At 43.1% G+C, this 25157-nt stretch overlaps 1 protein-coding gene across 1 annotated transcript in view; it reads right to left on the bottom strand.

The window, feature by feature from the left end:
• The window catches only part of SEC16B (SEC16 homolog B, endoplasmic reticulum export factor), a 230130-nt gene that overhangs the window by 122819 nt on the left and 82154 nt on the right, over positions 1 to 25157 (bottom strand). The gene's annotated exons all lie outside the window — the stretch shown is intronic.

Here is a 25157-nt window from a genome sequence, read left to right on the forward strand (position 1 = left end):
CCCCTCTGTCCAAGGCAAACTGGAGTGATCAGTCACCTACCTGCAGTACAATTCCCCATCCCTTCCCCCAAAGCACGTACATATAAGCACACCTTCATTTTTCGTCTCTCTTTGAGGACACCTACAAGCATAACCAACTCAGAAGTCCTATTCCTGGTTAAGCTTTAAGGCGGAGGCAGCACTCCAGGAGACTAGACCCAGGCAAGACTTGGGATTTTCACCCAAGGGAATCTTTCTCTTTGCAGACCCTCTCTGCTGCCTTAAGCCTGGCTGTGCTACCAAAGGTCACAGAGGAACTCAGGGGGCTGAGAACCACTCATGAGCCCTTTATTGTTCTCTCATAATCAAATACCTTCAGTATTTATAGAAAACTCCTAAGTTGTCCATAGGCTGTTAGGATGTTGATTGATGTAGAAAGGAAACCAGTTGTGACTAGTAGGGGGCTAGTGGCACACTGAGGCACTTCAAGCAAGTTACCAAGGAAAGATATTTTTACTCTGTCCTCCCCTCTGCCAATCTCTGGCCATGCTGATCTAAGCTGTAAGCAAAGAGCTGGCAACCTGCACACCCACTATGTCAGTTTCAGACATGAAATTTGGTCCTTGGTTTAGTGATGGTACTTGAGTTTCACTAGCTACAGAGAAATATGATACAGCAGGAAAATTAATACTTATGCATAAAAGTAGACAACTCTCATATATGTATAATTATATAATAAAAATTAGTGGCCCCAGAAGAACTTTAGTGATTCCACTTTAACCAGACAACCTCAAAAAAGGGCCCAGTGACAAATGCCACAGCAGCACTCTCCCCAGTGAAAGGACCGGGACACAATGCAGAAGGCTCACTCCCTGGGGGAAGCTGATGTCCCCTAAGCCAGATGATGTCATGCTTGCTTAGAGGCTCTGACGCCAGGCCCTGTAGAGCTGGCCCATTTCTTGGCTCTCTTCCCAAAGGAGGAACAAGATACTGGGACAGAGAGAACACTGGACTTGGAGAAGGGGACCCAGGTTCTTATTTCTGATCTACCACAGTGTATAAATAACAAGCTTTCTGAGCCTCAATTTCTTTATCAATTAAACATAATTCATATTATCTTTCCACATAATAATCCTTTAACCTGAAAGGATTATTGTGAGATACAAATTAGAATTGTACTCGGTAAATTGTGCAATTTTATAAAGTCAAAGGAAGTAACTTTAACTTTCCTGCTCTGCAACTTTAAAAGTATGTAATAGCTCTTAGGTCTGGGAACAGATGCTGGGTGTTTTACAGACCAACCCATCCCTCCACTGCTCAGGATGTGCATAAAGGTAAGTGGGCTCATCCTACTGTTTGACAACATTTGTATAAATAGTTATTTAGAGAATGTGTCAGACGATGCACTATACCCATATAGGTATTGTGCTGGTAGACGTGCCCCATACTCCATATGAACACAGAAACTGTTTCAAATGCATTTTTAACTGTTTTGGTTTGTAGATTTGGTTTTTGTGGGGAGGCAAGGGTGAAAGAAGGCAAGGAGAGGGAGGAGATAGGAATTGGAACAATCCAGAAAACTGTCCTGAAGTCTTTAGGGCACACTTTGTTAGGCTAGATATCTCATGGGTCCTCCAACACAACATGTTTTCAGCCAAATTTAGCATGGCCCAACTCCAACCTGCCCTTCCTCCCATGTTCCCTGTGTCAGACAATGGCTCACCAGCCACCCACTGTTCAAAATCTGGCCACCACCTTGGATTTCCCCAGTGCACCATCCAGTTAATCCACATCTAGTGACAATGTTTCCTTGAAATGTCCTCTTCTCCAGTCCTGACTTGGGGACCCTCATTATTGTTGGGGGCCCTCATTATTGTTGGCCTAGATTCCCATAATTACCTCTCAAAACAGCCTGTTTTCCCCCATGAATTCCTTCTCCATAGTTCTGACTCCTAAAAACAAAAGCAATCAAGTCACTTCCCTCAGGCTCCTACCTTGCTCTACAAGTTCATTTCTAGCCTTTATCTCTCATACATCCAGACTCTGTTCTAGCTGTCCTTGTTTCTGGGTCTTTGCATGTGCTGTTCCCCCTGACTATAGGCAGCTTTCCCACTTCTCCTAGGAAATCCTTCCAGACCCACAAGCTAAATTCAGTTTTCTTCTCTGGTGCTTCCTATACACATCCTCTTTGACATAATCATAATATTTAGCATAATGAATGGTAAGAATTGGTTTGTGGGCTTATTTTGGGACTGTGAATACCTCTGAAGCAAGGCCCAGACCTTATTTAGCCCTGTGTGCTCAGCACGCAAAATAGTGACTGGAGCATAGAAAGTGCTTGGTAACTATTTGTTGATTTGGGTGGCACTGACTGAAGTGAATCTGCTTCATTTAGTTGGTCTGAAAAAGTCAGAGAGGCCCTGTTCCCTGTTCACTCTGGTCCAGATGGCACTCCTGGTGGTCCCCAGCTCAGCACGTGGGAACCTTTCCACAAGTCAGGCCTCTACCAGAACCACTAAATTTACTCCAAAGTTGGCCCAAATGCGGTTTGTCCAGAGTGCTTCCTGTGCTCCCCAAGTAACCCATTTCAGAGGTGGGTGTTAATAGCCTTAGACACATCAAGAGCCTTGACTAGAGTCCAAAGATCATCACTTCAACCTCTTGACAGGCACTCTACTTATTTCTCAAGTAAATCAATGAATGAATATAAATCAGGTTTTGACACATGCCCTATGTTTTTTGCAGCATAAAGGAATAAGTGTTCCCCTTCCATCCAAGCTATTCCCCACTATTCCAGTAGGGCATGTGAGGAGTTGCAGGCCTTCCTTTCAGTCACATATACAGGCTTTGTGATAGCATTTTCTTAGCTTTTTTTCATGCATGTGATATTCCATATGGCCAAACTTGCCAGAAATCAGGCCATACTCTTTATCCTATCTAATAAAGAGGGAATATGCTAATTGACCCTCTCACCATTGCAAAGATGGGGGCACCCACAGCCAATAAGGAGAAAATATGCTAATTGACTGCTCCAGCCTCAAAAATGGTGACCCACAGCCACAAGATGGTGGCGCCCAGTTCCCTCAGCCCTGCCAGAGCAGCAGGCATGACCCAAGTCAGGGCCCGCCCCCTGGGTGGGCCCGGCCACTCTGTGCACCTGCCTCCAGAGTCCCTAAGTCTCCTCAGCCCCCAAGCTGTCCAAGACTGGCCCAAGGTACAGGAAAGCCTCGGATGTAGGCTGCCCAGCCACCCAGGGCCACCTGAGCCTTAAGTAACCAGTGCCAGCCAAGGCTTGTGCTGTCGGCAGTGGCAGCAGCAGAGGTGTGATAGGGTATCCCCTTCCCCTGATTACTGGGTCACTTACTACCCCTGAGAACTCCCAGACTGTGAGAGGGGGCAGGCTGGGCTGAGGGACACCCTCTCCAATGCATGAATTTTCATGCACTGGGCCTCTAGAATATCTATGTATATAAAAGCCTAACCAACCAGCCAACCAGCTGGCAGCTATGATACACAATCACCACCAAGGGGCAGACACTCAACACAGTAGCTGCCAAGTGACAGCAACTTTGACTGCTCTGCCCACTCACCACTCTAGGGTCCCTCAGGAAATGCCAGAGGGGTCAGTTTCGGCCCGATTCCCACAGCACAGGCCAAAGAACCCCACCTGCTGAAGGGACCCTGCTCACTCCACAGATGCCCTTCAAGCCCCAGCGCTGCCCCAGGTATAGCTGGTTGGGGAGGGACCACAGTAGATTGGCTCCAGGGTGTGTCTGGCTGGTCTCGCTCAGTCCTACCCCATCGGCCACCTTTTAATTTACTTTCAATGTGCACCAATCTGTGCACCAGGCCTCTGGTTGTTATATAAAACAGATTCTTGGGTTTTGAAAGTGCCACTTCCTCTTTCTTACTGACCTGAATTGTCCATAGGCTTTAGGAGGTTGCATAACACAGTACACTGCAAAAATGGTCACAAGGCTTCTTTATTCCTCCTTCTGTACAAGCACTTTTCAATTTGACTGTTCAGCTCCTCCCATCAAAGGGAGCTGCTCTTCCCTTCCCTTGAACTGGGTTGGGCTTGTAATTTGCTGTGAATTATTACACAGAATTAATCCCAGCACCACCAAGTTAATCACTTTGAGCCCCAGTTTCCTTGCCTGTAAATATAGTGATAATACCTATGTCACAGGATTATTAATTATTAGAATTCAATGGCATAACAGGTCAAATGTGCCTGTCAAAGTGCTGGCACTGAATTCATAAATGGTCGTTTACTTTCTTACACATTCAAAGATATAATGAAGGTCATGTTCATCTCCCCTGTGCTGTATAAGCCAAGGTCATAGAGTTTTGACTGCATGTCAATTCCAGTTATGCTTTGTCAAAGGTGACTTTCAAAAATAACTCTCCTTACTAATCAATTAAACTAGCAAGAATTTTCAAAATCACTCAACTATTCCAGGAGAAAGGAAAAGAGCAGGACAAGAGGTGAACTGTATGATCCTCCTAATGAAAATTTCAAGGAGTCTTGGTTTATAAACACTGCAATAAAACCATTCTAAACAAAAAACATCAGCTTTTCACTGTGACTTGGATATTAGCCAGCAATGAAGGAGAGACTGACCTGATTTAAGGTTGGCTGCACAATATGAAAAGTGATTTTTTTTCTCCTTTCCCTAGACCTAGAGCTAACAGCTTTGTTTGTGTCCCTGATCAACAGAAGAGAACACTGTGCTTGTCCCCTTTAAAATCTGTAAGTGCACAAATGGAACCTTGCATATAGTTAACTCTATGTGGACTTGGGAGCTGCTACAGTTGATAAAAATTCAACTAAAGCAGGAGGTCCAGAATAAATGCAACACACTCTAATATGCCTCTGTGCCCAAGCTCCTGCAGGGAGGGGAACATGAGACATTTTCAAGAAAATGCAAGCACAAAACGTGGTTGTCTGTCTACAATTTTACCGCTAACAGTAACATCACAGGCTTATATCTGCAGGAGGATTTTCATTTGGCAAAGGCCTTTGGGCTGATTATTTTCTTTTCACCTGAGTTAACCGCTCTGTGTGACAAGCTGCAAGTGTTACTATTCTCCTTCTACATATGAGAGCAGTTCTGTGATTTGATGACTTAATGGTTGCCAAACTTTTAACAAGTTCTCAAAAGGGGGAGTTTGTCAGAAATTCAGATTATTGGGTTCTATCCCCAGAAATCTGAACTTAATAAGTGTGGGGTAGGGCTCAGAAATCTGTATTTTCAACATCCTAGATGGCCCTTTGATAACAGTGCCTGGCTCTCTGACACTCTTCCTACCATGAAAAATCAAAGGATGATTTTGAGAACTCATGCATACAGATAAATCTTGTTTTTTTCATGGCTTGTTACTCTTGAGAATTTAGAAATACCATGAGTCACATCATGCCCTCCTGAAATATAACTATTATCTTCAGTGAAAGGCTCATAGAGCACAGTTAATGCATTAGGTTGGTGCTTGATCTGCCTGCCAACACCATAGTATTTGGCGTTAGAGTGCATATTTTTTTCCAGCAGATTTGTCTTCCTAATTATGTCTGACTTCAGATAACATTAAAATTAAATTGCTTTTTCTTTCTCTTGGGCTCATACCAGGGCAAGGAAGAAGTAGGGAAAGCCATTCCTTAAGTGTGCCAGAGGACAGAAAGAACAAATGATCACTGTAAGAGCTAAAGTGAACTACAGTGATTACCTGGTCTCATTTATTGACTAAGATGGAGAAATAAAGGAATGGAGATGTTAAGAATCACAGACAATCCAAACTTGACCAAAAAAATACCAAATCACACATCATGCAACCCACTGGCATTGGAAAATTCTGTGAGGGCAAGTCTTGAATTCTTCCTCTCAAATTTGTTCAACACAACACTCCACCATATTTGCCCATTTTCTCATGGGGCTAATCACTGAGAGGAGAAGCTGGCAGCCATATGGTATGATTATTACTTTAGGACATTATACTTGTACAAATCACAATTATTGAATACATTGTTTTATGAACTGAAAGTTTCTACCCCTTTATAAAGCCACCTTACTAACTGAAAATATAACCAAAATCAGTCTTATTGTCTTTTCATAATAGATACTCAGTCTCTGATGGATGAATACAGGACATTTTGTTACTCCAAATTGAGCTGTAAAAAACTGAAGCATGTTAAGAGAAGTTCTAGAGAGGAGACACAGAGTATCAAGTTAACATCACGTTAAATTGGATGAGCCAGAGGAAAGTGGTTTCAGTGTTCTCAGGAGTTCATTAGGAAGGGTCTCCGTGTTATGATAATATCTAACATGGATGATATCTGCCACTTCCTCAGCATCTGGACCTAAGTTCCACCTACCCAATGGATCAGGGTCCATCCTGCCAAAGAGGTCCTCACTGCTATGCAGATTAATGCTTTTTGAAGTACAAAAAGCTTTTCCTTGCCCTAGCAGCTGATTTGGCTCAGTGGATAAAGCGCCCGCCTGTGGACTAAAGGGTCTCAGGTTTGATTCTGGCCAGGAGCACATGCCCAGGTTGCAGGCTCAATCCTCCCAGTAAGAGGCGTGCAGCAGGCAGTCAATCAATGATTCTCTCTCATCATTGATGTTTCTATCTTTCCCTGTCCCTTCCTCTTTAAAATCAATAAAAACATTTTTAAAAAATTACACAGTTATGCCCTAGCCGGTATAGCTCAGTGGATAGAGTGTCGGCTGCAAACTGAAAGGTCCCAGGTTCGATTCTGGTCAAGGGCATGTATCTTTGGTTGCGGGCACATCCCCAGTAGGGGGTGTGCAGGAGGCAGCTGATCAATGTTTCTCTCTCATAGATGTTTCTAACTCTCTCTTCCTCTCTGTAAAAAATATCAATAATATATATATATTTTTTTTAATTACACAGTTATGTTTAAAAATAAAAAAGCTTTTCCTTGATCTAGTGGCCAAGTCTCTCAACATCCCTTGTTACAAACCACAACTTATAAAGCCTTACATAAATCTCCATGTAATTTCACATCAACAAAAGTTATGCAGCAGAGGCAAACTAGATGCTTTCTGGCCCCTTTTTCCCAACATGGGAAAACCTACATTTTCTAGCTTCCCTTGCAGTTAAGTTGAGGCCATGTGACCAAATTCTGGCCAAAGGAATATGAGGATAAATGATGAATGCCGCTTTCCAAGCTGGATATAACATATGACATATTCCACATAATCATCCTCACTCTGCATCCTTGCTCATCAGCTGAAGACTGGTGGTAGACACCAAAAAGACCCTACGAATCAGAGGAGCCATGGGATAGTCAGCCCTACCTGTCCTCCCCTGCAGGCCTGGCACTCCCAACCGCCCTCCCCTGCTGGCCCGATCACCCCTAACTACTCCCCTTCTGGCCAGATTGCCCCTAACTGCCCTCCCCTGCAGTCCTGGTCACCCCAACTGCCCTCCCCTGCTGGCCTGATCTTGCCCCCAACTGCCCTTCCCTGTCAACCTGATTGCCCCTAACAGCATCTGCCTCAGCCCCCAGCACCACGGCTTTGTCTTGGAAGAAGTCAGACATCTGGAAGATGGCCGGTCGATCCGGTCCAATTAGTAGTATAGATTATATATGATAGGATTGCTTAAATGGGGGGGGGGGGGATGCTCTTGGCAAACAAAAATACATAATCCCTATATCTGGACTGATAGCCAGCCATATGCACTATACTGCCAAACCAGTCATTTAAAAACTGAACCGCTTTCTTACACCAAACAGCTGTTGCCCTTAAAACCCCTTCTTAGCCCCAACTTAGGTTCTGCATTTGCAGCTCACCTAGAATAGGTTCTGATTGTTCAGTTTCTATGCCAGTCAGCATCAAAAGCTCTGTCTCCTAGGCAGCCACTGGCTCCTTGCACTTCACCCAAATTTGGTTCTGATTGATTGGTTTCTATGCCAGTCAGCATCCCTGGACCTATCAATGGGCCTGATCCAAGAGGCAGGGCTGATCAACAGCTCCAATGGCAACCAGAGAGAAAGAGAGGTGTGGCTGCTGGCCAGGCCCAGAACGAAAGAAAGAGGCAAGTGCTGATCAACAGTTGCCATGAAGACTATAAATCAAACCCTGCTTTTCTCTCTCCAAGCCTTTCTCTGGGCCTGATTCACAGCCCCCTCAGCAGTTACTGCTGGGTCTGGGCTCCTGCATCCCAGGCAATCAGTACTGGGTACTTCCAGTTGGTCAAGCCTCTGGCCATTGTGGATGTTATGGACCCTGCGTTTTTATCTATTAGGATACTTATTGAGCACTTACTGTGTACCAAGGTCACTGCTAGTGTTCTCACAACTTCCTGTGAGTCAAGTACCAATTTATGGTGAGAACATTAAGGCAGATAAAAGTTCTACCTGTATCCTAAGGCCTCCTAGATCATAAATTATGTAGGCAGAATTAGAATCTGTTCACTTTCACTCCAGAATCTGACCTCTTAACCACCTAAGCCTATTTCTTCTTCAGGCTCATTTTCTTGAGGTTGTCTGTGAATATCTCACAGCAACCATTTTCCTGGAGACAGAATTCCAAATTGGCTATGAAACCAGTTATTTTAATTATACTATCTCTCTGGACACCTCCCTAAATGGACCTCTGAATTAGCCCACATTTTATTATTCTAAGCTCTACATATTTATGAAGGTAACCCAGGATCTTTTGAGGTATGAATTCTTCAAACTTTTCCAACAATATTTCAAAGGTTTAGGATTCCTCACACTCTTTAATGGCTTGAAGGGACATTTTCTCTCCATTATAAATTTTAAGCCTGCTCACCTTTTAAATATTCAATATTTAGGTATTATAAGAGCAATAGGATTACCTGGTATCCTAATTGCCTTGGGCCTGTTGGTTCTATTTCTCTGAAGAAACTGATACTAAAGAGAACTGTTAATAACTTGGTAAAGGCAACAGGCAGCTGGGACCAGCCTGAGTAACCCAGAATATGTGACCCCCTAATCAGAACCCAAGAGTTAGTGGAATGTGGAAGGAGGATGAGAGGAGCTGGTGAGGAAAGGAGGGAAGAAAGCCTGTGAACTGAACAAATACCCCTTTCTATGACCATAGCTTCCTGCCAGAAATAAGCCTGAACTGGCAGAAAGGAGAACTTATTTTAAAACAATAGTTTTAACAATAACATAGGACCAGGTATATTAACTACCACGCTAAGATGACACTGCATGATATGAAGTAACATATCATGTGTTACTCTAGCTTGGACATGAATGTCACAGGGCCTGTCTGTATTTCATTGGGGGGACAGAAGAAGCATTGGTCCCACAGAGTGGACTTAGAGAGGCAGTGGGAGATGAGCAGAAGTGACTACCTGACTTCTCAACATGTTTACACATGTATATACACATCAAGGGTGGAGAGAAGATCAGAAGGAGACCTTGAGGGCTAAACTGGGCAAGAGGACCATTGCCATAAGTGTGATGAAAGCTCTTAGCACTTTCAGAAAACAATGAAATAAGCTACTAATACTCTTATCTCCCATGTCACCTGCCTCTTGCCATTTCTGTTAAGCTGTACTTTAGTTCTCATTTTAGCAAAAGCCAGCTTCACTGTCACTAAGCCTCACTCTGCACCAATAAAATCAGAGGGCATCCGAAGAGACCTGTTTCATAAAATCAATGGAAGTGAGAGTGTTACTGTTTTATCTAAAACCAAATGGAGCCCTACCTGGTTTGGCTCAGTGGATAGAGCACTGGCCTGCAGACTGAAGGGTCCAGGTTCGATGCTGGTCAAGGGCATATACCTTGGTTGAGAGCACATCCCTAGTAGGAGGTGTGCAGGAGGCAGCTGATCGATGTTTCTCTCCCATTGATGTTTCTAACTCTCTATCCCTATCCCTTCCTCTCTGTAAAAAATCAATAAAATATATTTAAAAATTAAAAAATAAAGCCAAATGGATTTCTTTGCTCCTTGTCTGGCAGTAGGTTATTGTCCAAAAAACAAGCAAATTCCCCTGAACAAATCAAGTTAGCCTTAACCAGCATAGTGCTGTTAGCAGCCTCCCTTCCCTTGACCCCTTCACCATATCTCATGAGAGGTGCTCAGCCTCAATAAGCCTTGCTTCCCTTGGGATTCGGTTAATGTGCATTTGCCCCCAATGATATACATGGTTGCTGCTTCCCAAGCATGCTGGCACATCACTGGCCCATGCCTGTTTTGCAGCATCAGAATCTCCTGAACTTTATCAGAGATGATACAGATGTAATTAAACCTGAATTCTCATCTCTCCTTGTGACAACTCAGTGGACAATTAACGATGATAAAAGAGCCTGCCAGCTGCTGCCTGACATACCAATGTGAGCTTCCAACTCCGATGAAGATGGAGGGTGAAGGGCAGGTCCCTCTGGTTCCATTTCAATCTGTCTTTTACCTCACACTAGCTCAAAAGTAGCACTCACTTTGGGGAAGTTTAATTCTTTCTTCTTCCTTCTTAAATGCACCAAATAGACAAATGTCTGTGAAATAAGAAATTCCCGAGAAGAGTAATTGAAGCTTCATCACCACCTACGGTAGATTCAAATCTAAAACCCTGGAAGCCAACCACGCTCAGAATCACTGATCCTCCAAGAGATGTGTCCACTGCCTCTTCGCCATGGGAACAGAACACCTGGTAGGGAGGAAACCTCCATAAAGGACACTTCATGAATTTTTCCACAATAATGCTGTTCCGCTCAGAACTAGCTTTGATCACATTCATCCCTTTTTCTCCAAAATTTCAGGTTCAGCTTATGACTGCCACCTGATACAATAAAATACTTGGAAGGAAACCAGAGCTTGAGGGAGAAACAGGCTGTGGAGGGAGATGACTGGAGAGAAAATAATCAAAACAAGGAAGATGAGAGGGAATACGAGAAGGCTATTCAACACACACTTCAAAAACGCCTGCTGAGGCTCCGTGGCAACAGAATCCGGGTGCTGGCTCCCTGTGTGGCTTCCTGTTTGGTATTTAGGGGCCTGAAAACCCACTTGGATAATTCCCAGAAAGAAACATGCAAATGGCTCATAAACATATGAAATAAATGTTCCACGTCACTTGTAATCAAAGCATTACAAATATAAAACAACAAGATAACATTTTCACCTATTAAATTAACAGAGATTAAAAGGAATTCTAATACTCAGCAGGGATGATGAGATGGCCCATCCCTCTTTGCTGAAGTGTTAATTGGTACCACCTTTCTCCTGTGCAATTTACTAATATGTAGCAAAAGTCTTAAAAATATGCATACTCATTGGCCCTGTAATTCCCCTTCTAGGATTTACTCTAAGGACGTAGCAGCCATCCCAGCAAAGATGGGCACAAATGTATTATTTGGGATGTTAGTCAGCCTGGGGACTGAAAGGTCCCGGGTTCGATTCCGGTCAAGGGCATGTACCTTGGTTGCGGGCGCATCCCCAGTAGGGGGTGTGCAAGAGGCAGCTGATCGATGATTCTCTCTCATCGATGTTTCTAACTCTCTATCCCTCTCTCTTCCTCTCTGTGAAAAATCAATAAAATATATTAAAAAAAAAAACAAAAACAAAAAACAGAATAAGTACAAAAGTAAAATATTATTAGTTATAAATTATACAGGGGGTCCCTCAGCCTGGCCTGCCCCCTCTCACAGTCCAGGAGCCCTCAGGGGCAGGAGGTGACCTGGTGATCAGGGGAAGGTGACACCCCATCAAACCTCTGGTGCTGCCACTGCCAGCAGCATAAACCTCGGCCATCTCTGGTTACCTGAGCCTCAGGTGGCCCTGGACCAGTAGGCAGCCGCTATCTGAGGCTTGCCTATGCCTCGGGTGTCAGCTGAGCAGCCACCATCCGAGGGTTTCCCGGTCGGCCGTTCAACCAATCAAAACGTAATATGCTAATGATATGCTAAGGCCATTCAACCACTCACTATGATGTACACTAACCATCAGGGGGCAAAAAGTTGGCCAGTCAACCAGTTGCTATGATTTGCACTAACCACCAGGGAAAAGACACTCCGACCAGTAGGTTAACCAGTAGGTATGCTGTGGTCCAGCCATTCAGGACTGAATGAGGCAGGCAAGACATGCCCTAGAGCAGGGGTCTTCAAACTACAGCCCGCGGGCCACATGCGGCCCGCAGAGGAGTCTGATCCGGCCCGCCAGGTTTTTTGGGCAGTGAGCGCAGTCGAGGTGTTACAGTAGGAATTAGTAGTTCATATAGTCCGGCCCTCCAGCTCTCTGAGGGACCGTGATCTGGCCCCCACTTTAAAAAGTTTGAGGACCCCTGCCCTAGAGTCTCACCCCGGCTGTCCAACCTCCCACATCTCTCCCCAGCCCTGTCTGTGTACCAGTGAGGTCCCTCAGCCTGGCCTGTTCCCTCTTGCAATCCAGGACCCCTCGAGGGATTTAGAGAGCTGATCTGTCCCAATGCTGCAGGCCAGGCTGAGGGACCCCCTCCCCCCCACTGGTGCACGAATTTGTGCACTGGGCCTCTAGTTATATATAATGTGATCTCAATTTTTGAATTTTAATATACCTGAGAGAAAGAAATAAAATACAAGTGACCCAGGAACAACGTGGGGTTTAGGAGCACCAAAGCCCACACAGTTAAAATTCCACGTAAAACTTTTGACTCCCCAAAAATGCATAGCCATTAACAGCATACTGTTGATAAGAAGCCTTCCTGATAATATAAAGTCAATTAAACACATATTTTGTATGTTATTTGTATTATATACGGTATTCTTACAATAAAGTAAGCTAGAGAAAAGAAAATGTTAAGAAAATCAAAAGATAGAAAAATACATCTATAGTCAGAATGGGCTTTATGACAAACACACCCCTAAATCTTAGTTGCTTAACAAAATAAAGGTTGTGAATCTACTTGGAACTCCTTCTCCCTCCCCCCACTGCCTCACTCAGGAATGAAAACTAACAGAGCCTCCACCATCTGGAGCACCACTGGTCACCAAGACAAGGGAAAGGGCATTGACAAATCATGCACTGACTTTCACCAACCTGCACCCCGAGATGAGGCGTGACATTTCTGCTTACATCTCATTGGCTGAAGTCAGTCATATGACAACTATTTTATGCTGCAGATCAGGAAGTTCAGTCCTACATGTGTTTAGAGGGAAGAAAATCAGAAATATTTGTGAACAGAACCTGCATTTACTACCCTCAAAAAATACTGATTTTTTTTTTTCTTAAAGATTAATTCGATGTCAGACTGAAAGCCTTTCCTCTATGCTGCATTAGTAGTTAAGATGTGACATTATGCATCATTCACATAACCCTAGACAGCTTGGTTCTGCTTTTTAATTCAGTGATTGGAACCTAAGCTACTCTGGAAATGTCACTATTGCAGGCAAGAGACTATTTTAAACACTAAAAGATGAAAACATACCAGAGCTACACTAAAGAAACATCCTTTCTTTCCAGGGTCTACGGAGTAGCAAAGAAAATGCCAGCATTCTAAACATAAGCAACGTTGGAAATATCTCCCACTTTTTCTCAGTGGTGGTGAAAAGAACCCAAGCCTATATCCAAAGTCCTTAACCTAATCACTAGGACTGTTTTTTCTAGTTATTATAATGTATTTTCTTTAAAATCTATATTGTGCATATAAAAATTAGAACACACCAATTCTAAACTTTAACTATTAATATTCCATGGACACAGACAATAGGATAGTAAAGGCCTGGGGCAGGGTAGGAACTGGATGGAGGGCAATGGGGGCAAATGGAGGAGGTATCTGTAATACTCTCAACAATAAAGATTAAAAACATTTAAAAAATACTGTACAAGGGTAGCTAGTATAATAAAAATTACTATGAACAACAAAATACCATCATAATCCTCTGTACATTCACACAGTTCATGACACTCACTCTATTAAGTACAATTTTTTATTGTTTTTATATTTAAAAATTAATGACTCAGAGTATCAAAAATGGAAGGTAACATTGCCTAGACATTAAATCAATTCACATTTTTCTTTGTTAAAATATAACTTTGACTATGTTAAAAGTAAAAGTTAATTACATGGAATGTTGGTTTGTAGCTTGCATTGACAGATCTCTCTAAGGGATACAGGTAATTATAAAAAATCCAATCCAAGCCTAAACCCTCGGGGTATCACAGAATCTTTCTTTATCATCCACTATATCTAATTGGTCATCAAATCTTGTAGATTCTGAAATTCTTAAATGCCCATTTCATCTGATTCTTTCTCTCCATTCCTAATTGCTACATTCAGGGCATCCTATCTTTCACCTAGGCTATTGTAATCATCAATTCACTTGTCTTCTTCCCTTAGACTCTCCCCACCCCCAAACACCTCCCACACATTCTGTGAGAATCATTCTAAGCAGAGGGAAAGGCAGTCAAAGGCATGGAGGTGTGAGCAGAAATTAATTAGCAGCCTGGATTAGTCAAAGGAAGGTGGGCTTCTGGGAGAGAACACAGGGATGATAGTCAGGCCCAGGTCAAGGAAGCCCTTATGGGCCTTACTACAGAGCTTGCCTCAATGAAGTTAAAACTTTGCTTTCTTCAGAGACTCTGTGGAGGAGTGAATTCCCTGAGAGGGATCATACTGGAGCAAGAGCTCTAAGATAGGCAAGGGAGTAAGGTGGCTGGTGCAGATGGGTCCCTAATACCCACTCTCCATACTCAGCAAGCTGGGCCACCACATGTATAGGCTCAATAACGTTCGGCAAATTATCAGTCTCTTGTAGGCTGTTAATGGGCGAGGTCTTGCTGGACACTCCACTAGTACAATGCTCCTGACCATGCTGCCACCCACTGTGCTGCAGCTGAAGTCAGCCCCCGTGGTTCTAGCAATGCTCAGAGTATAAGACAGGCAGATGCTGCTGATGTTCTGGCTGCATCCCTTTCTGGGCAGCCTTTCCTGACCCCCCCATGTTCTAATTACATTACCTTCTCAAAATCACACTTATCATCCATATGGAAAACGTAACACACACCAGGCATTAAACCGACAATTGCTTCATGATTAACTTCTAACTCTCCTTGGCTGCCTCTGCCCACATAGCACTTACATTCTTTAGAGTTGTAGAACTTTATGGAGCCAGCTTTCCTTTCTACTTCTTTGCTTGTGTCTGTCTCCCTTACCAGTTACTGAGCTTCTTGAATTCAGGAACCATGTCTCAGACATCTGTGTATCTATCATGATGTCTGGCACACACTGGGTGCTCTATAAATATTTGCTAAATTGAAAGTAATTATGCAAGGGAGGTCAACCAGAGGTGGCCACTGAGAATAGGCTGCACTAAAACTGGTGAATGGCATATGAACCTTACAAATGAGCTAGATTCTGATTCCAAAATGGAGAGATGAATCCAAAAGAAATTAGGATTCCCAAACTTCCAATAGAGGGCAGCACATTTGTAACATCAAGACATAATCTGATGCCTAATCACTGGCCTGAGATGGTAAAAAATGTGTCCCAGCCCAATAGACAGAAGGAAAACTGCAAAGAAAGCACTTACAGCTATAAATATTTTTTTCTTTATTCCTCATCTGGGCCCTGAGGCCTGTGATTTGGCCCCAATTTTTCATTTGTGGTTGCTTGTTTCAGATAATAAAACTGTTCCTTTACAATAATGGAGGCTATATTGAACCTAAAAATAAATACCAAAAGACTGAAGTCCCTGAGTGGGAGCAATTATTGCAAAAGGACCAGCCAAGCTCAAAACAGCTGTGACAAGATTCTGTCTGGTTCAGGCAAGGGGAGCCAGCCTCCTAGCTGATCTGGAGTCAACGTGGGCAGGTTGTCAAATCACAACAGACAAAATTTTAAAATACAGAAAACAAATAGCAACTCTAAATTTACCACCCTGTGAACACTGCTCTTATTTGACCATGATAGGACACTTCACAAAAAGGATAGAAAATGACCATTCGACATGTGGAGGAGTTGGGGGAGACAGAAGGAAGAGCTACTTGTGAATTTCCAAGAGAAATAACACTAAGATACAATTTTACTCTTAGATATAAGTAGTCCCAGTAAGTAAGCAAATGAGAAGACAAGCTAATGTGGCTTTGTTTCAATATTCAATACTGTGTTTATTTGTACCCTGATACATTCAGGAAAAAAAATGACAAAATCATTCAATAAATTTCAAATGCAATAGTTATCAGAAGTCAGCAGCAATTACAGAAGATTCCCTCCACATGACCTGAGCCTAGACAATTCACAGACATTTATAGTTCAAGAACCTCTGTGTGAAGACAATTCTTTTAGAAATTGCAGCATCTATGTGCATACATTTTCCCATTCTCAAATAAATATTTTAATTTTTATGTTGTTTAAGGGATGCATTCCAGCCAGTAATTATTTGATCAATTATTTTAAGCATGCAAGAGATTTTCTCATCATTCACTTATTCAATAAACATTTATTGAGCACCTACTATGTGTGAGACACTCTACTCTCCCTCTTCCTCTTTCTCCCTCTCTAAAATCAATTTAAAGTTTTTTTTAAAGCTCAGTGTCTGGTGGAAGAGATGTGGACAATTAAACAAGGAAGTACTATGGTTCAATAACCAGCCTGGTGGGCAAGGGGTGGGAACTGAAGATGGGTATCAAAGATGATTCTAAAACAGGTAGATTTGCTAGGACCTGTGGATAAAACAAAAGACATCTTGTTCTCTACTTATAAATACCAAAAACAGAAATTAATATTAGACAAGAGCTTGCTCGATGCCAGGCACTGAGCTAAGTACTTACCTGTATTTTCCGGTATATAAGACGACTTTTGAAACGAAAAAAAAGTCAATCGAAAATCGGGGGCAAAAGACCAAAATTGCACAAAAATTACCTGCAGATCTTGACGGCAAAGTAAGTCTTTTCTTTGAAGTGGGGGGTAGTCTTATACAGCGAATATAGGCCTAAACCTATGTTTTAACTGTAAAATTAGGGGGTCATCTGATACGCCGGAAAATACGGTACTTTGAGTACTACATTTTGTTGACACAACATATAAAACCATAGGATACCAACATATGGCTATGATACAAAGAATAATAATACCCAAAGATGTCCATGTTCCTATCCCTGAAACCTGTGTTACAGTGGCACAAAATGGTTACCTGGCCAAAGGAGCCTGGCAGGTGAAATTAAGGTTACTGATTTTAAGATAAAACAGTGGATTATCCGGGGGGGGCCCAATGCATAATCACATGGGCCCTTAAAGGGGGAAGAGGCCAAATCCAGTTTGGTTCAGTGGATAGAGCGTCGGTCTGCGGACTGAAAGGTCCCAGGTTCGATTCCGGTCAAGAGCATGTACATTGGTTGCGGGCACATCCTAGTGGGGGGTGTGCAAGAGGCAGTTGATTGATGATTCTCATCGATGTTTCTAACTCTCTATCCCTCTCTCTTTCTCTCTGTAAAAAAATCAATAAAAATATATTTAAAAAATAAAAATTTAAAAAAATAAAAATAAAGGGGGAAGAGGAAGGCAGAAGTGTAAATCAGAGTGATGCGATGTGAGAGGGACTCTTTGAAGATGGAGGAGGGAAGGGGGCCACCATCCAAGCAATGCGGACAGCTTTAGAGGCTGAGGACAACTCCCCAGCCACCTACAACCACATGGGACTCAATTTGCAGACAACCTGAAAGAGCCTAGAAGCAAATTTTGCCCAGAGCCTGCCAACACACCTTGATTTCAGCCTTGTGACACAGGTAAAGAAACGGATTTCTCTGGAAATCTGACCTATGAATCTATGAGATCACAGATTTATATTGTTTCAGCTGAATTTCTGACCTACGAATCTGTGATTTGTATTGTTTCAGCCACTGAAGGTGTAGATATACTATGACAGCAATAGGAAATAGATACAATGCATTATATGGTTAAGTGACAAAGATCGATGGGGAAAATACTGAACCTATCAGTTGCCAAGAGCTTCTCAAATACCATTCCCTTTAACCCATGTGACATGCCAGGTTGTTGTTCTTCTCCCCATTTCACAGATGACAACACTGAAGTGCAGAGATTTTTTTTAATAACTATAGTCACGGCTAATGAGTAGTAGAATTGGGACCTGTGCCTGGGACTGTCAGATACCAATGCCCTTGTCCTGCCCTGCTGGTCCCAGGTGATTCTTTACAGTCTGTGTGCTGGACCAGAAGCACTTTTCTGTGCATTATCTTAATTGAGTCCTGCAATGGTCTGTCATTTGCCCCTTTTTCCAAATGAGGACACCAATCTCAACATAAATTATATGCCCGTGAGAATACAGGCTTTCCAACTGCTAGTCCCATCTTCTGTGCTCCAATACCTCAGCAGTGCACAGAGTATCTGTGAATTACACACACACACACACACACACACACACACACACACTGTTCATCAAAATTTCCCTGAATATACAGCCTGTTCTCACAAGCAGTGAGAGCCGGCTGCTATCAGGAGAAAAAAAATGCTGATGGGGCCCAGGGTGGGAAGTCAATACTTAAGTGAAATTGAAACCTGTGGCTACACTGTTAGAGCTACACTTCGGATAATAATTATCAATAACGGCAGTAATAAGACTTAGAGGCAGAGTGTGACATCCTCAGAGTCTTCCACAGCTGTGCTGGGGACCAGCAATGATGCTCTAAATGTCTCATTCTTACTCAATTATTTAACATGAGTTCCTAGAGTCATTTTGTGCCCTGCACTGTTTTAAAAAAAATAACAAAATCTTCCCCAACAAAATCTACTTTATCTGTAGCAAATTTAATTTACCCAAAGGTACTTCTGGAATATCTCTCTGGGCCAGGCAAAGTGCTAGTCACCACAGATACCAGTCACTGCCTTCATGGGACTTACACTCTATCACAGAGATAGACAGTAAGCAAGCTTGCAAATGACTAAGAGAATTATATTTTAAAAATGCAGCAAAGGCAGTAAGTCGGACTGAGATAGATGGGCGTCTATTTTAAAAACACGTAGGGGTAGGGGTTCTGACCACCAGGATTCAAATCCTGCAGCTATCGGGCTTTCTGCACTGCCTGACCCGGAGACCTTCCTCACGGAGCAGTCTCTGTGAGCAGTGCCCTGTAAAGAGCAGAATCTAAAACAAGGGAGACACATGATGTCAAAACAAGCCAAAGGAAAATCATTAGGGCAAAAAATGAAAAAAGATCCCAAGTCAAAGTTATAGAAAAGATTCCTTTCTTAACTTTTGGTCAAGAATATCTTTGTATATTTTCAGAAAACAACTCCAAAACCATGTGGATTCCTGCAACAGAGAGGAACTGACAGGACTACTCCTGCCATGAAGAACGAAGAGAAACAGACCAGAGATGGAAGACCCTGAGGACGCCTTGCCATACTAGCAGTCAGCAGCTGTGCGACTCTGCGGGTTGCCCAGGACCAAACCAAAGAGGGTCGGACCTGCATTTCACCATTTGTCCACCATCCAGAACTGAAATATCATTGCTGACATGTACACATAAGGAACTGTTTGACATTGAAATTGGGACTCAAAAGAACTGTTGGCCCTGAAAGAAACTCACTACAGATGGATTCATTTGCCTCTCAGCATAACTATTATTGCTTGTCTCATTTTCAGTTCTTATAAGTGTACTTCTAATATCACATGATCTCACTCATCTAGGGGAAATGATGAACAACATAAACTGATGAACAAAAACAGACCCGGAGACAGAGAGAAGCATTGATCAGACTGTCAAACCTCAGAGGGAAGGTAGGGGAGGGGGGGATTAGGGGGAGAGACCAACCAAAGGATTTGTATGCATGCATATAAGCCTAACCACTGGTCACGGACAACAAGGGGGTGGGGGCATGAGTGGAGAGGAGTTTGGGATGGGAATGGGGGGGATGAGGACAAATAAGTGATACCTTAATCAATAAAGAAATGTTAAAAATAAAATAAATATAAATAAATATAAAACAACGGAGACATCCTCAATAGCCGAGACATCCTCAATAGCCGAGGGGGGGAGAGAAGGTGTAAGCAATTCAATTAGAACAAAATATACTTGATCTGCTTCTCTCCCCTGACCATGTGAAGTTGGGCTGTTATTCACACTCTCTGTGCCTCAGTGTCTTCATAGGATTGTGCCAACACATATAAGTGACTAAATAGTGTTTAACACATAGTAAGTGCTCAAGAAATAGTTTATGGTACATAGTTATCACTTGATAAATATCAGCTGTCTTGAGGCTGTGTCTGTCCTGAAAAGGGAAGGAAAGGGAACTACTCTTCCCTGTAGATATACAGTGAACATTTATGTATGGCTCTCATTGTCTACTGCCCCAGAAAATCGTGCAAACTGTTATGGGTTGAAGTAATACGTCTAAGTCCTAGTCCCCAGCATCTCAGAGGGTAACCTTATTTGGAAATGAGGTCATTGAAGACATAATTAGTTATGATGAACTCATACTGGAGCAGAGTGGGTTTTAATCCAATAACATTGGTGTCCTTATAAAAAGGGGGAAATTGGACACAGACATAGACATGCATGGAAGGAAGACGATGTGAAGACACTGGGAGAAGATGGCCTTTAGCAAACTAGGAAAGGTGCCTGGAGAAGATTCCTCCTCACAGCCCACATGAGAAACCAACCCTGCCAGCATCTGATTTTAGATTTCCAGCTTCCAGGTCTGTGAGACACCAATTTCTATTGTTTAAACCACCCAGTTTGTAGTACTTTGTTACAGCAGCCCTAGGAAACTAATACATATTCCTAAAGGGTCAGAAGCAGATATTGTTTAACACTAAATGCCCAGTAGCTGACAGAGGGCCTGGCACATACTAGGTGCTCAATAAACATGTATTAAATGAATACATGTCAATAAATAAATAAATAAATATCTTGTATGGTGGCACATAATCTAGCAATACCTGAGGAGAAATGTTTAAGGCCTATAATTACCTTGCTGATGGCAGAGAATCAACCAAATTTGGGATTGGCTATTTGTAATAAAGATGCAGACAAGTGCTTGACCAGGTGATGAAGAGGAAGTCCTTGGAGGTCCCAACTGACAGGGGGACACAGGTGGGCTCAGAAGGCCCCTGTGTGTGTGTGTGTGTGTGTGTGTGTGTGTATGTATGCATACACACACACACACACACACACACATACACATATATGTGAGTTCTGTTCCTGGGAGCAGGTCCTATCCTCACATTAGGCTAGGGCTAGCCATCAGTCAGTCCCTAGTCACAGAAGCTGGCAAAAGCAAGCAATGTTTCTATTGGTAAAAGCGTCTCAGGAGCTGACGGGTGTGCAACAACAATCTCAGTATGAGGAAAGTTCTAGAAGCCAGGCCCACGTTCTGAGAGGCCAAGGGAATAAGGGTTCGCCTCTGGGAAATGATGTGAGAGTGCATAGATCAGCCTAACAGAGAGGGTGCTCAAGTCTCTGCTCACTCAACTGGGAGAGGACGACTGTGGCCTCTACAGGGAGAGGAGTGGAGGTGCAAGCCAGGTGGGCAGAGGAGCCCGGGTTATCTGGTACCGAGGGCTCTGGGGCAGCAGAGGCAGAAGATGAAAGAGCTTTAACACAGGGCAGACAGAGTAGCAAGAGTTAAGGTGGTAATTCGTAGAGCAAAAGAAGAAGGGACAAGGAAGAATTTTCGTAATTGAAATATTCTAATTGACTGCTGACTACACTGTTCAGATTCGCCAGGCAATTGCTTAGTTCTCCATTTCATTTCATCTGTGTAGCTACAGCTATCGCACTAAGTTGGAGGGGGGAGGTAGGCTTAAGAACTGATTAGGGAAAATCACTTCTTGCAGGCCTTAGGTTATTCCTATTAAAAATGATGCCAGGAAAAATCATAATTAAGATGGGAACATGGTGAATAGCAAGCACCCCTTTCCTTGAATGTAAAATAAATTTTAACAGCTACCGTAGCAAAAGAACCCAACATATTCGACCTTCCAATAAGGGTAAGCAGAGTTTTCTATCAGAGTGAAATAGAAACTATAAATCAAACATTTCATATCTAGATCCTAGCCAGCTCCAGTGAGTAAAATTCTGCTCTCCAGCAGTCTTATGTTTTTGTGTGTTTGTTTTGTTTGTTTTTTACTGGCAGGCTAACCCACTTTCTTGAATCTGAAACTATATGGATATTGTTTCTTCATCTTAAATCTGTGAAACTACCTTCAAGAGCTATAGTATTGACTATTTGTGACATGCTGTCCAAGATAAAGAAGCTGATCAATAATAAATGTGCCTGTGTGAGCTTCTATCAAATGCATACGGTTGAGATGGATTCGTTGGGAAGGAGAGAGGGAGAGAGAGGACAGGGTGGGTTGGCTGAAGATTGCAGAAAGATTTTGGAGAAAGAGGTAGGCAGCAGCAATAAGTGTTCAACTTGTTCGCTCAAATGCATTTTAGAGAAGAGTTTATGTGGCTAATCCTTATCTCCTGATTCAGGTTCAATGAAAGCGTTCTTTCCATGGACCTACATTTTCCCTGGTCTCCCCAAACTCAGTGTGGGCCCCAACAACATCCTTCGCCAAGACAGAGTTTAGATTCTGGAGGAGACAGGCTGCCCACAGAAACTTCAGATATCTTTTCTGAGACGCTGGTTTCTAACTAGAACAGTGCTCAGAGCTATGTGGCTGACTGATGCCCTCGTCCTGCTGCAAACACAAATGAACGTCCCCTCAGCAGTGTGGTGCAAGGCAAGATGAAATAGGCTCCCATGGTCACGGTCACACTCCACAAACTCTCCGGAGACTCTTACCACTCTCCAGCAACTCTTTGATCATCATAATGGGCTTGCTGGAGGGTGACAGTGAGAGTCCCCAGGTGCAGTGCCGCAGCCAGCACTGCTGGAGAAGCCAGCTCTCGGGGGCATGGCAACCTTCACTACAGGCAACTGGGCCCTCTGCTGACCCAGCCCAGCACCTTCAGTGAGACAAGGTCTGTGGCCCCAGAATTCCTGGGTACCCTTCAACTCCCCCACACCCTTCCCTTGGTACCCAGTCTCTGGCTTTGGGAAATCTCAAAATTATAACAATGAAAGAGTTGAAACACCAGTGCCTGTTCTAATTTCTAAAGCTGCCCTGCCTTTGCAACCAACCTTACAACATTCCCCCTGCTCCTATGCCGGGATGTCTTCAGTCTAAGCTCAGAGAGGTCTCTCTGAAATGACCCTGGAAACCTAAAGTGTGGCTGACACGAGTCCACAATTCTTTTGGGCAAGACCCATAGTTATTAACTTCTGGCCATTCGAATCTATAGAAGCCTTAACTCAGTGCTTTTCGCCTCTGGATCTCATGAGAAGCACCTGGGGACTATTTTAAAAGAAAAATGCTAATGAGATTCTGACTTGACTGGGCTGGGGTGAGGTCCAGCCCGGCAGCCGTGTGTTTCAAAAGCTCCACAGGTGACTGTAAGGTACAGCCAGGGTGGGCTATCCGATTGCCCTCCAAGTCCTCCTGGTCCTTCTTTGTAAGCATAGACTCCTCTGAAGGAACACGTGATAAAAGCGGTCTCACTGATTATATAGCATATACACCTAGACACATTTCCTCATAAATCTTACAGTTCATCCTACCCATAAATAACTAATCTCCAACATGTCAGTGCCCTTAGAATGTGAGAAAACACGGTCATCGAGTATGAGCACACCTCAGTCCCTGTCCTCTCGTGACTTCTCATCTCCTGACCTTCACTCTAGACTAGCATCAGCCTAAGGATTAAGAATGTTAACTATTCAAGAAGCCCAAATAAAAGGCCTTTTCTACTCTCTCTGCTCTGTCCTTTCAAGTGTTAAATTTTTACCAAGCTGTCAGGAAAAAAAACATCATCATGAGACTCTAACGAGATTTCATAATTCCTATGCATGCCTGAAACTCCGAGGGAAAGGGAAGAAAATCCTGCTGCTATAAATACTCTCGTGACAGGGCCTAAAAGACCAAAGATCTAGGACCACAAGAGTGAGTGGCCCTCATTGATCTTTAATCACTCGGTCTCCGTGCCTCTGCTCGGCCTCCTGCCTGCTTTCACCATTGCTCCTTATTTCAATTATGTCTACATCTGTCTTCCCCACTAGACTGCGGCTGAACCACAACCTGTGGCTTATTCATTCCCGTACTCCCATCCCCCAACAGGCTGTACATGCTAATAGTTTACGTGTATTGAGCACTTACTAGTTGCAGGGCACTGTCCTAGATGCTTTTCACATATTATCTCATTTACCTTCAACTCTGCGAGTTTCATACTTTCTGTTATCCCATTTTACAAGGGCGGAAACTGGAGTACCAAGTTTCAGCAGCACGCTCACATCCACACGGGACCCAAGAGGCCAGATTCTGGCTCACATCCAAGCCATCGAGCTGCAGAGTCTAGTCTCTTAGCCACTGCTATACAAGGCTGGGGCTTTGAGAAATAAACAGTTATTTCCAAGGCTTCTACTCAGAACCAGGCAGCTGTAGTACTTATCAGATACATGACCTTGAGAAAATTACTAAGCCTCTAAGCCTATTTCCTCTTCGAGCAGTAAAAGTAGCCCTGAGCTCATGGTGTTTGTGTCACGATCAAATTAGAAAATGCATGTAAGATGGTTAGCACAGTGCCAGGCATTTACTAGCAGTAAGTGTGGTAAAAGCCAGGCGCTGCTGCCATATGGTTGGTGCCTGGGCTGCTCTCATTAGAAGCATCTCAGTTACTCCCCAATCTGAGTGGCATTGCCTCTCTCTGCATCAGAGCAGTGGACAGTAGCCACTAAATTTTTATATCATTGTTTAGATATAATTTACATAACATACCATTCGCCCATTTAAAATGCACAATTCAATGGTTTTTCAGTATGTTCACAGAACTGTATAACTATTATTACAGTCAATTTTAAAACCAATTATTTTTTAGAACCAAGATAGAATCAATTATGGGGTATTTTTCATCACCCAAAAATGAAACTCTATAAACATTAGCAGTCACTCTCCACTTCCCCTAAGCTCTCACCCCCCATCCCCTGGGCAACCACTAATCTATTCTCTCTGTATTCTGGACATTTCATATAAATGGAATCATGCAGTATGTGATCCTTTGTGACTGACTTCTTGTCCTTAGCATAATGTTTTCAAGAGTCATTCAGGCTTAGCATGTATCAACACTTCATTTCTTTTTACTGCAAATGCTATACTGTTGTATGGATAGACTTATTTATCCAGTCATTAGTTAATGGATAGTTTG

This window comes from Pipistrellus hanaki, assembly GCF_964339955.1.
Source record: "Pipistrellus hanaki genome assembly, chromosome: 18".
In the NCBI taxonomy this organism is placed as follows: Eukaryota; Metazoa; Chordata; class Mammalia; order Chiroptera; family Vespertilionidae; genus Pipistrellus; species Pipistrellus hanaki.